Source organism: Echinops telfairi, unplaced genomic scaffold, assembly GCF_000313985.2.
Source record: "Echinops telfairi isolate 266 unplaced genomic scaffold, ASM31398v2 ScPeMD7_70;HRSCAF=299, whole genome shotgun sequence".
Classification (NCBI taxonomy): Eukaryota; Metazoa; Chordata; class Mammalia; order Afrosoricida; family Tenrecidae; genus Echinops; species Echinops telfairi.
In genome coordinates this window covers 6,572,061-6,584,601 of record NW_022103968.1, presented here as the reverse complement: position 1 = coordinate 6,584,601, position 12,541 = coordinate 6,572,061, and positions in this window count along the sequence as shown.

The following is a 12,541-nucleotide window of genomic DNA, read 5'->3' as shown; positions in this document are numbered from 1 at the left end:
CCTCTGGGCATGGGTTCTAGATGAATTTGCAACCCTCTAAATCTGTGCTGGCATTCCAGCTACTGACCCCGAGTTTAGGGTCCTTTTGCAAAACAGGATTTTTTTTGTCAGGTTACCCGGGTCAGGGACTCTTACTCTCTTAATCACTTCTAAGCTGTGAAGAGGCACATAGAGGCAGGTGCCAGGCCACAGTGGTCTGCACCTTGGACCCTGGGGGGTCCATTTCCCAGTCTGTAATTGGGTGACTGGGAAGAAGTGCGGGGTGGGCCCAACTGCAGCAGAATAGCCTGGGTGGGTGTGGGCTTGTTGACTCTGTTCCCATGAAGTCCCTCCCCACCAGGACCCTTCTGTCACATGGCTCTGAGAAGCCCAGGGCCCCCTGATGTGGGGGATGCCCTCCGCCTCCCCCCAGGGCTTTCTCTTGAGGAAGTGCACTTCAAGTCAGGGCTGGCCTGGGCCTGCCAAGTCTCTCCTTAGGAGGCTTAGGGGGAGGGGACGTGGATGCTCATCTGTGAATTATTTATCATATCTTCTGCATAGTCAGGATCCAGCCTGCCATAAAGGACACTTCGCCGTGTCCCCCACTCTCCAGGGACCACACCATCTGCCCCCGAGTCCCCAACCTGCCTGATCCAGACAAAGGAAACGGACACTCCCTCCCTACCCTCCTCTCCTCCACCCTGCTTGGGGTGTGCCCCTAAAAAGATCGAAAAACCCCACTGTCATTGAGTCCCTGCTGACCCATTGGGACCCTGTAGGACGGAGCAGAGCAGCCCGCACAGGGCCTCCAAGACCGGAGTCTTCGGGCCCTCATCTCCACTTGCTGCTCTACAAAGAGTCACTCGAGGTTCTGCAGACAGGGCTCTCCTCTGCCAGCCCTGGCTTCCCTATGGTCATCTGGATCCTGGGCCCTGGGCTGCTTGCTGGAGATGGAATCTTGGGGAAGATGCGGAGACTCTGGAAAAGTCGGGGAAGGTGGGGGTGGAAGGGGGCTGGGAGGAATGAGCCAGAAGGCGTGGAGGAAACAAGCCTGCAGGCAAAAGGGAAGATGGGAAAGACCTTCTGACATTGTGTCACTGGCGCATCCCACCCCCACCCAGATGTCCCTGCAGCCTCGGGCGGAAGCTGTCCCCGCCTTTCTCCCGTCACAACCCAAGGCTCTCCAGTCACTGGTATTTCTATTTTGCCTCAGGCTGACACGTGGAGGCGCCTAGGTATTAAAAATTAACACGAGCATGCCTGCATCTCTTTGAGCAAGAACAAACCAAGATGCAGAGTTTGCCTTCAAACCCCTGTGATCATCTCTCTCCCCATGTTTGTTCTAAGGGCCTCTATTTTCATGCAGCTGCTGCACATACATGTATCGCGCTCCTGCATGTGCCTGGCTCAGCTTTTCATCCTTTGTTGACTCATGGGACACATAGTGCTCACCTACATTGTCTGCCTCTGGGACTTAGTGGGAAACATCTGTCCCACGTTTACTGTGTGTTGCCATCTGGTGGGAACCTGTGTAGCTGCACAATTCTGAAGAAACTCCTTATCCCACCAATCCTAGTATCATAGGAACCTAGGGACATATGTGTCTCACTGATCCTATTAGTGTTGTTGTGATGCTGTTGAACCAGTTCCAACTTTCATGATCCCATAAAAAACAGAATGAGACACTGCCCAGTCCTGTGTCACCGCTCAGTCGCTGCTATGGTTGAGTCCTTGTCGTAGCCATTGTATCAGTATAGCTCTTTAAGGGCCTTCCTCTTTTCCACACACCCTCTACTTGGCCAAGCATGATACCTGTGGTGCTTATATAATCTGCTGTCCATTTGAGAGGATTAAGAGTGAAGACCTGGAATTTAGCCTGTCGATCAGGTCGCAGCTTGATGGCTTCATTTGGAGGCACTAAGCATGCAGGATGCAAGCTTTCTCCCTGGGAGACATTGCAGCTAACAAGACATATGGAGTTACACTAGTGCCCTGAGCTGGTGGAGCCACATGGAGACCCCTGCCAGCACTGAGATGCCTCTACCACCATTGGATCCACAAGACTTTCCACCCACTGGCCTGTGATCGACCTGCATTCGGCATCATTGCATGTGTTTCGTGGGTCTGAAGAGAACTTTATAGATTGGTATTGAACATATGTGCTAATATCGGACTTATGGGCTTGATCTGGATTGGGCTGGGATGTATTCTCAATATACAATTACCTTGTACATAAAGCTCTTTCTTATACACATATGAGTCTCCCTGGATTTGTTTCTCTCGTCTACCCAGACTAACACAATATCTTCTCCAGGGACTGCTCCCTCCTGACCACATGTCCAAAGTCCATGAGATGAAGGGTCTCCATTTGTGCTCCTCAGGAGCACTGTGGCTGTCCTTTATCCAAGACGGATTTCTTTTCTCTTCTCTGGGTCCACAAGGTGTCCAGCTATATTCTTTACCAACACTGGAATTCAAATGCATCCGCTCTTCTTCCGTGATCCTTACTCACCGTCCGGCTTCGGCAAGCATAGGAGGTGATGGAAAGGTCTATGGCTCGGGTCGGGCACCTCGTTGCGCACATGTCGGAAGAAGCCCACACTCCATTTTCATGATGCCTTGGCACTCCTTTGCTACAATGAAACATTTCCAGGATACAACAAACAAACAGTCCGATGCCATCAAATCAATTCTGACTCACAGGCACCCTGTGGGGCAGAGCAGATCAGTCATGGGATCTCCAAGGCTGGAAGTCATTACAGAGGCAGACAATCATAGCTGTTTCCTGAGGAGAGGGTGGTAAGTGTAAGCCCCTAACCTTTCAGTCAGCAGTGAGTCCTTTAGCCTCTGCCACCAGGGCCCCCTCTGTAAAACGGAGAGAGAAGAGAATCCTCTGGACGGTTCTACTCTGTCACACGGTCTCCCTCTGAGTCGGACTCATCTTGAGGACACCCAACAACTCCAGCCAGCTCGATGTCTAACAAGTGCAGAGAGCCGCGGGGACAGTCTCGGTCCCTGCCCTCAAGTTGCCCTGCCAGCTGCCAGGGAGAGACTGTGGCTCTGGCCTGGGCAGCAGAAGGCCCGGGAGAGAGGACTGACGCCAGCTCCAAGTGCGGACCGATGAGCTGTCCAGTAGGCGGCAGCCATGGGGATGGGCAGTGAAGGAGCAGGAGGGCCAAGTGGTTCCACACGTATCCTGGGCCTCCGTTTTTCCATCTGAACAATAAGAGACCACCAGCAGCTTGGTCCCCGACCAGAAACCCTGGCTGAAGGATGACACAGAGCAAGCAAGAGGAACCCATGTGAACAGACGGGGTGCCTGACAATGCCCAACCTGAACCCAAACCAAGCCCATTGTCCTGGAGTCCATGCTGACCCATAGGGTTTCTCAGGCTTCGAAGCTCTATGGGAGCAGTCAGCCTCGCCTTTCTCCCTCAGAGTGGCTGCTGGATTTGAACTGCCAACCTTGCCGTTAGTTAGCAGCCCCAGGCCAGGGGAAATGACATCCTATCTTGGTGTGGAAAGAGGGCATTGTTGTGTGCTTAACTTTATTTCACGAAGCAAATTTTATAAAGCTCTTCAAAGAGCCAAAAAAAACCAAAACTAAAGCTGCATGTGTGAGCAGAGTCCCAGCCCTGTGTACATGGTTCGTGGGCTCGGCTCCCACCAAAAGAGTGGGGGTTCGAATCCACCCTGGGGCACCTGGGAAGAGAGGCCTGGTGATCTCCTACAGAAAACCCAGCCACTGAAATCCACCTAGAGCCCGGTTCTCCTCTGCCATGAATTAGAATGGACTCTCTGGCACCCGGCGGCTGGTGGTTTGTTTTAAGCTTGGGTGGGAGCCCTGGTGGCATCGTGGTTACACATTAGGCTGCTAACTGCCAGGCCAGCAGTTCAAAATCCCCAGCCGCTCCTTGGGAGAAAGACAGGACTATCTACTCCCAGAAAGAGGACCAGTCTCAGACACCCACTGGGGGAGGGATGCCGTGAGTCGGAACTGACTTGATGGCAGTGAGTTTGGGTTGGAGGAGGGAAAGGTGGGTGGGGAGCCTAAGGGAGCGGTTCGTAAAGGTGCTGACAGTGGGAAGGGCGAAACCTGGGCTGCGTCAGGGCACCCAGCCACAGACAGTCTTATTTGAGAAGCACAGGAGGTGGTTGGCAAAGACTGGGTCATCGGGAGGCATGGTGTATGGTTCACTCCTCCATCAGACAAGCCCAACCCCGGAAGCTGAGGACCCTGCGGGCCAGCATGGGGTGGGGGTGGAGAGTCACAGAGGGCCTTTGAGCCCTCCCCCCACCTCCTGATGGTGGACCTGAGATGGATGATGCTACCAACAAGGATTAACATCTTTTGGGGGATGCATTTTTAGTTGTGAATTAGGTGGGGTGTTGATATGTCAGCCTGCAAACTGAATTCAACAGTTCAAACCACTCATCAACACCTCCCCTGTATTCTATCCTACTCCCACTCCCTGATCTCTCTTCTCTCTCTATCCGCCCTTTCACCTAAGTCAATACCTGTCAACTTCTAATATGTTGCGTCACCTCCCCCCTCTGTCCCTCCCTTGGGAGCCTCCAATGTCTGTTCCCTTTGGTGTGCAGGTGTTCGTCTTGGTCTTCATCCTTACAGTAGTGGTCTCCTACCATCTTTGCCCCTTTGTGATTGACTAACCTCCCTCAGCATCATGTGCTCCAGGGCCATCCATCCCATGAGGTGCTTTGTGGTTACATCAGGGTTGTTTAGGGGTTCATAGTATTCCATTGTGTGTACGTACCATAGTTTCTTTATCCATTCTTCTTCTAATAGGCTTCTGGGGGTCTGTTTCCAATTTCTTGTGGTTGTGAACAGTGCTGCGATGGACTTGGGAGAGCATATGTCAGGCTGACAAGGCTTTGAATCCCAGCCTTCCAGAGCCCACGAGGATCATCCATGAGGCCTGAGGGGTTTCCATGGGGATTAGACGATGGTTTATGGACAAAGAGCAGGTTTTGACTGAGCAGTGACCACTAACAAGTAGAATGTCTGAGCAAGGTGCCTGTGTGACCCTGTGCAGTTATAATGATTGGGACTCTGTCCTACATTGTCCAAGACTTTCGTTGTTTATAGTAGTTGGAGCTCCATGCTTTATGCTCAAGCTGAGGACTCAAGGTCAGTGGTTCAAAGGCACCAGTCACTCCCTGGAGACCGATGCAGCAGTCTGCGTCTGTAACGATGACAGTTTGGGCACGTGTTCTACAGGGACGCTTCCAGGTTGGACCCTCTGGATGGCGGTGGGTTTGCTCTTTTATGGGGTTGCTGTTTTTCAAGGGGAGAGTCCAGAGCCCCTAGTGGTGCAGTGGTTAAAGCATTCCGCTGCTAACTGAAAGGTTGATGATTTGAACTCACCACCTTCTCGAGAGAAGGACCAGGTGACCAGCTCCTAAAAGGTTGCACCCTAAGGAGCCTGTGTGGACAGCTCCATGTTGTCCTATAGGCTCAGGAGGATGCAGAACGGACCTGACAGTAACGGATGAAGGTCTCAGGGATGCATCTACTCAAAGTGTAGGTACATAGGGAAGCAAGGCATGACTGTTACTTTAAAAGTCTGTTCTTCCAACTCTTCCACACGCCTGCTCCCCTCATGAAGCATACGCCAATCGGTCCTGTCACTCCATCTGTGACCCGTCTGAGGAGGGTGCGGGCATGAGACCGAGCAGCAGAAACATCCCTGGGGCACAGCGAGGGGAGGAAGCAACACAAACCTGCCCAGTTAATCTCAACTGCTGTCATTGTTTCGATGACACATCTCAGAGGAGGACGTTTTTCCTCCCTCGCAAAGTACAAATCAACCCATTAGTCCTATCACACTTCCTTAGACAGGTGACAAGTGCTCATGCGATGGAAAGGCTGCAGCAGGTGGACGCCTGGTGACTCTGGAGGAGTGGGCAGCAGGGTGTGGGCTCTTGGGAAAGGTCTTCTAAACAGGGCTGGCTCATGTCCCGCTGGCGGCCAGGAACACAGCTGCCCGCTTCACGGCATTTGGTCATTGCTCAAATCATCTCTAGGGCCATCGCTAGTCCCTGTCCACCTGTCCATCTCAGGGCCATGGGGCAATCAGAAGGGACAACCTCTACCCTTTGAAGACTTGGCTCTTGCCCTGCTGCCACCCTGCACAACCGTCTCTGTGCTGGGACTGCCGGGGCTCCGGACTGTGTGTCTTGGGGACAAATAACCCCAGTCTGTCTCCTCCTCCACATTCTGACCCCTCCAGAGGGGCCTCAACCTACAACTGAATACCAAGAGCGACCAGTGGTTGTGGCCCAGATGCCCGTGCATTGCATTATAAGTGGGTTCTGCTAGAGTCTGGACAATTAGGAGTTTTCAAATGTATTTGACTCTTACCCTTGATTTTTTTCAACCGTACAGTTCAAAGGTTACCCTTGGTGGTGCAAATGGTTAAACCCTCCTTGGAGAAACAAAAGATTGGCCATTGAAATTCACCCAGAGGTCTTTCGGAGGACAGGCCCAAGAGACCATAGCCCTCGAAAGCCCGATGGGGCCACCTTCTATTCAACCCCCAGGATCCACATGAGTTGGATTTAACTTGCGTTCATTTTCTGATGGTTGTTGCTTTGTTGCCGTTTAAAAAACGACAGTTAGGCAAACGTGTGTTGAGTAGCAACAACGTGGCAGGCCTTGTGTGAGGCTGGGGAGGGAGAAATAAATACTTACTGGTCACTTCCCACAAGGAAGGTGCCCTGGGGGGCAGCGGTTGACGTCATCAACCTCGAAGGCAAAGGTCAGCGGTCTGAACTCACAAGAGAAAGATGTGGCAGGCTGCAGACCAGCAGGCACGGAAGACCCTGTGGACCCTGTGGAGTGGCCATGAGTCTGAGTGGACGAGGGGGCAGCAGGCTTGGTTGGGTGCCCTCAATGAGTGCAGAGGCTGGTGGCAAAGTCAGGATAGTGACCAAATCATCTCCGCATGCAGCACCTGCTCCTTCCCCATCCCGGAGTCCCAGCTTGCAGGTGTCTCCCTCCGAAAAGTCTGCTCTGTACATGTTTCAACATGGACTTCCCCAGTTATCTCCATGAGAGTACCGATGACCTTGCTGCCCTGGGCTCTTCTTTCTTACTGGGTTTTCTCCACCAGCTCGTGGAATCCACCCCTTTCTTTTGCTTGTAGCTTACCTCCCCCGACTAGGACGTAAGTGCTGTGGGCACAGGGGCCGTGTCTGCTGTGTCCACTATGGTACCCCTCACCGCTGGAACAGTGCACAGAAAGAAAGAAAACATGTTTGACTGTGTGGATGAATGGCCATCAAACCCACAGATTGATTTCCTTGCTTCTGGGCAGGGAGTGGCCACAGAAGGCTTGCTGCAGGAAAGAGCATTCTAGAAGGGAGGAAGAACTCAACGACAGACGCAGAGGCATCATCCAGTAGATCAAGCCGGAGGACCCTGAGCAATGTGGCGTGGAGACTCCCGCTGAGAGGGAAGAGTTGAAGTTAAAGCTCGAGGGCCTGTCAGCGAACAGATCATGAGTAATCTTGAAAGACATGTTAAGGAGCCAGGAAATTATGCTGAAAGCAACTGGGAGTTATTTACGGGGTTTAAGTGGGTGAGTGATTCAGTCATATAAGCACTTTAGAAAGGACATTCTCAGGGCAGTGTGGAGGCGGGTGGGGGGCGGGGGGAGGACGGGGCAGAGGATGAGGCATTCTGGAAGAAAGAAAATGGGCAGGAAGCTGGGGAAAGGTCCAGCGCTGCGCTCAGGGGCGGTGGCCATGGCAAGGGACAACAAGCCGTCAGAATACAAGCCCTCAACACATACTTCAAAGATGTGAGCACTCACGCCCTGCCAACGTGAAATGACGTGCCATGTGGCCCGCCTGAAAGCTCAGCTCCAGTTTGCCCACTTGTCGCTAGAGACAGCTTAGAATGGCAGTTCCACTGAACTTGGCCAGGGTCTGCTGGTTTCTGATGCCTTCATCACAGATTTATTGGTATTTTGGAAGGATGGTGTCAGCTGCCCAGGTTGTCAGGCCAATGCTGAGACTGAGCAATGGCCTTTCTCTTCCATTTCTTCCCGATGAGCACACACCCCTGAGCACTGAGCACAGAGCAGTGGCTTCCCCGGTCCAACTGCCTCCAGCAGAACAGAGCGCTCCCAGGAATGAGTGAATGCAGACTGTATTTGCCCGGCTGATAGGCCCAACAAGGAAACAAGAACTACAGATCCCCCACCCCCACCCCCCCAAGTTGGCTGAATGATGATCAACACGGAATGCACAACAAAGTCACAGACATTCACCCCTTGACACTTAGCGGGAACCCGGCACTCACCGAGATTGAGAACATGAGCTCAGGAGACAGGGGGGGAGTGTTGCCAGAACACTGGGTTCATGGCAGTTAGCGTCAGGCCACAGACATCCACGAAGCACCTACTGTGTGCTGGACCAGGGGTCGGCAACCTTTGGAGAAAGAACAGCCAATCCTGTGCCTCACAATAATTTTAAAGTGATTTGAGAGTCAGAATTTTTTTTTAACCAACAAATGAAATCACTATTATCTGAATAAAAGGTTCAATTTTACTTCAGAGCTGCATGGATGGACCGAAAGAGTCGCCTGGGCTCCCAAGCTGCAGTTCGCCGAACCCTCTGCTAGACCGTGGGTTCCCAACATATTGAGACTACAGCGCCATTTTCAGAAAAATAGTTACTCAGTGCCCTGCCCCTGCCACTGGTAGTGATTAAAAGTTCGTACTCTAGCCCATAATCATGGGAGTATCTGCTTGTGCAGCCCCACCCCTCACCCCCTGGGTCTTTCTAGCTCCCACAGGGGGTAGTATCACCCATGGTGGGAACTGCTGCACCAGATGAGGGAGCCTGCATCGCACAGTGGGTCATATTAGGGCTGCTAACCACAAGGTCAATGGTTGGAACCCACCAGCCACTTCATGGGGGACGATGAGGCTGTCTACTGCCACAAAGATTCACAGTCTCAGAAAACCCAAAGGAGCAGTTCTGTTCTACCCTGTAGGGTCACTCTGAGTTGGAATCAACTGGACGGCAGTGGGATGTGCTCTGGTAAGTGGCACTCTGATAAGTGCTAGGGATCTATCACTATGGTAACGAATAAGACAGCATCCCTGACCTCCAAGGAGCTACATTCTCATGGGAGGAGAATGTCATTGTTGTGGTTATTATGGACCTTCGAGTTGATTTGGGTCCATAGCTACCTTATGCACAACAAAACGGAATACTGCCTGGTTCTGCACCATCCTCACCGATGTTTCTACACTTGAACCCATTGTTGTAGCCAATGGATCAATCCATCTTGTTGGGCTGTCCTCTTTTGTGCTGCCCTTCTACTTTACGAAGTGTAGTGTCTTTCTCTAGGGACTAGCCTCTGCTCAAAACCTGTCTGAAGTATGTAAGACAAGGTCCCGCCATCTTTACCTCTAAGGAGCACCCTGGCCAGACTTGTTCCAAGACAGATCAGTCTTGGAATGTCATAGATAGGTGAAATTGATCATTTCAGCTTTGGGTTAATGCTTTGAAGATTATCAACAGGGTTACACAATAGAGAGAGAGGGAGCTACTTTTCCTAGGTGGTAAGAGAAGCCTTCTCTGAGAGGAAGTATCAGTCAGGGGTCAGTGGTGCGAGTAGACCCCATACCAGGCAGCTCAATGCTATTGTACTGTTAGCTGCCTTCACCTCAGCACCCGATTCAGGTCATCCCCTTGCACAGTGGGTTTGGATTGTTGGAGCCATAGGGTTTTCATTGACTGATCCTTTGAAGCAGATCAACAGGACTTTTCTCCTAGTCCATCTTAGTCTGGAAGCTCCACTGAAACCTCGTCAGCCTCCTGGCAATACACAAGCACGTCTGCATTGGTGGCACTAAATGAGATGTATTGGCCGAGACGCAAACACAGGTCTCTTGCACGGAATGGGAGTATTCAACCACAAAACCCACACTACCCTCCCACGTAGCTCAGTAATGGAATGTTAATGAAGAGGACTCAAAAGGTCCTTAGAACCCGAACCAAACTCACGGCCATCGAGTCAATGCCGGCTCACAGCAATCCTACAGGACAAGGTAGAACTGCGTCTGTGAGTTTCTAAAACTGCAACTCTTTACAGGACTAGATAGCCCGTCTTTCTCTTGAGGAACAACTGGTGGTTTTGAACGGCCAACCTAGCGGACCGCAGTCCTACGAAGGTCCTAGAAGGAAGGAATGGCTAAATATGAAATGGTGAGGTTGCTCAGAGAGTAGCAATCCCAGGGAGCTATCGTCAACCCTTGATGGAGAGACAAAGGCAAAGAGTAGAGTGTGCCACAGCTCAGGAGGGGGCACCACAGAGGAAAGGGATGTCGAGTGGAGTCTGTCCTTATAGCACAGAGAACTTAGAAATACCCTGGCTCTCCCCCCTCCTTCTGCCCTCCACGGTGCTCTAGCCCCTCCCATCAATGAAGCCAATGGGAAAGTAAGCCTGGGAAATGTCCCCAGCCCCCAAGGAAATACATAATTTTTGCAGGAGCCACTCTGTGAATCATAACAATGCAAGGGAAGGTGATGGGGTGGATCCTAATGAAAATAGACAAATACCCAGGACCACAGGTAACCATTGAGTCTACCGAATGAACACACGGTTGATGAAACCCAGGCAAAGATTGCAGGGAAGAGATTGAAGAATTCCAGCCAAAGGAACAGAGTGGCTGAGGCAGGACGCGCTCTCCACCAGGACTGGTCATTGGATTGAACTCCCCTGTAGTCCCTTTGATCAGATGTCCTCTTCCCGCTCAAACTTGCCTCTGCTGTGCCTTCAACAAGAGGAGGAGAGGCTGCACTTCAGATTGCTTGGGGGTGGGGTGCTAGGCAGATGGATTACACTCAATGTCTGAGCTAACCCATGACTCACAATAACAGCTTCCTCCATTTCTTGACTGTTTACCCTGTGCTAGAAATTGTGCAAGAGTCAATGTGCATTACCTCATTTGTTCCTTTCAGCAGCCTTGTGAGGGAGGCTTTATTCTTCCCATTGGACAGGTAAGAAAATGAGCTTAATTAAACAACTCACTCAAAGGCAAATTCCAAGTGTCAGGGTTTGGATTCCTTCCATTCATTCAGGTTGCAAATGTTTAATGACTGCCTACGGAAGGCCAGAGTGTGGGAACAAAATGATGAACAAAACAAGCACAGAACATGCCTTCTTGCAAAGGGAAGACAGGCATTAGACAAATGACTACAAGGTTATTAAGTAACTGTGTCTATCATATGTTTACTGAGATATCATCTATGTCAATTAAGTACCTTAGTAGATACCAGAAACTTACTCTTATAATTTTCAAGAATAACATGATTCTTTTGCTTTTTATTTCATTGATGTCTCCCCTTACATCTAACATTTTCTTTCTTCCTTTACATTTTATTGGTTTTACCTAAAAATCCATTTTCTGGATACTTGAGTTGAACACTGAAGTCATTTACAGCTGAGGCTATACATTTGCCTCTGAGTACTGCTTTTGCTGCTCCCATTATTTTTGATAGACCGTTCTTCTATTCTTGTCCAGTGTTTAATATTTCATCATTTCCACAATGATTTCTTCTTTAACTAATTAGTTATTTGGCAAAACATTTTTAAACTCCCAGGCATGTTTTTTTTCCTTTACTGTTTATTTTTAACTTCGTTGATTTTGAAAATATTTGTGCTCAGAACCAGAGTTCATATGATATTCATCCTTTAGCATTTGTTGCAACTTTACATGCTAAGCTTTCTATAATCACCCATGTCTACTTAATGTCTACAATGTCTTCTTATCTATAAATATAAGTTGTTTGCCGAGTTGTCTATGTAATTTTTTTCATAAAAATCATGCTTAGGGTGGTATTTGTGCTATTGTTGTTGTTGTTATTTGTTTGATGAATAGAAGTCTGCTCCAAGGTTTGAACCCACCAGACCTTTTTGCTGCAGGCTAAGGACCTGACAATCTACTCCCCTGGAGACTGCAGTCTTAGAATCCCTGTGGGAAGCTCTGCTTTCTCTTGCAGGTGCCTGTTAGTTGGCACACAGCAACAACAACCTCCCAGTGTAAGTGTAGGTTTGTCACGTCCTCTTTGTATTTCAGGTTTTGCGTCATGTTTTGACACTCCTTTGCCTTTAAAGTTTAGTATATGCCATGTCATAGCACCTTCTTAATGGATCATTCCTTTTATTGTTTTAACCTTCTTATTTTGAATCAGGTGGGGATTGACATTATATTCCTTACATTTTTACCTAGACTTTTGCCTGAGTCCTATTTTGTCTCTGTGTTTGGTTTTTTGCCTTCCACTCTCTTGAATCTGACATTACTATCAATGACCAGCTTTCTTTCCGTTAGTATTTCCAGTATCTGCCTTTTCCATCGGCCCCAATTCTCCACTTAGTGATTTTCTTGTTATCTGACATTGTTTTAAAAATCATTTTATGGGGGTTGCACATCTCTTATCACAATCCATATATCAGTCCATTGTGTCAAGCACATTTGTACATTTGTTGCCATCATCATTCTCAAAACATTTTCTTTCTACTTGA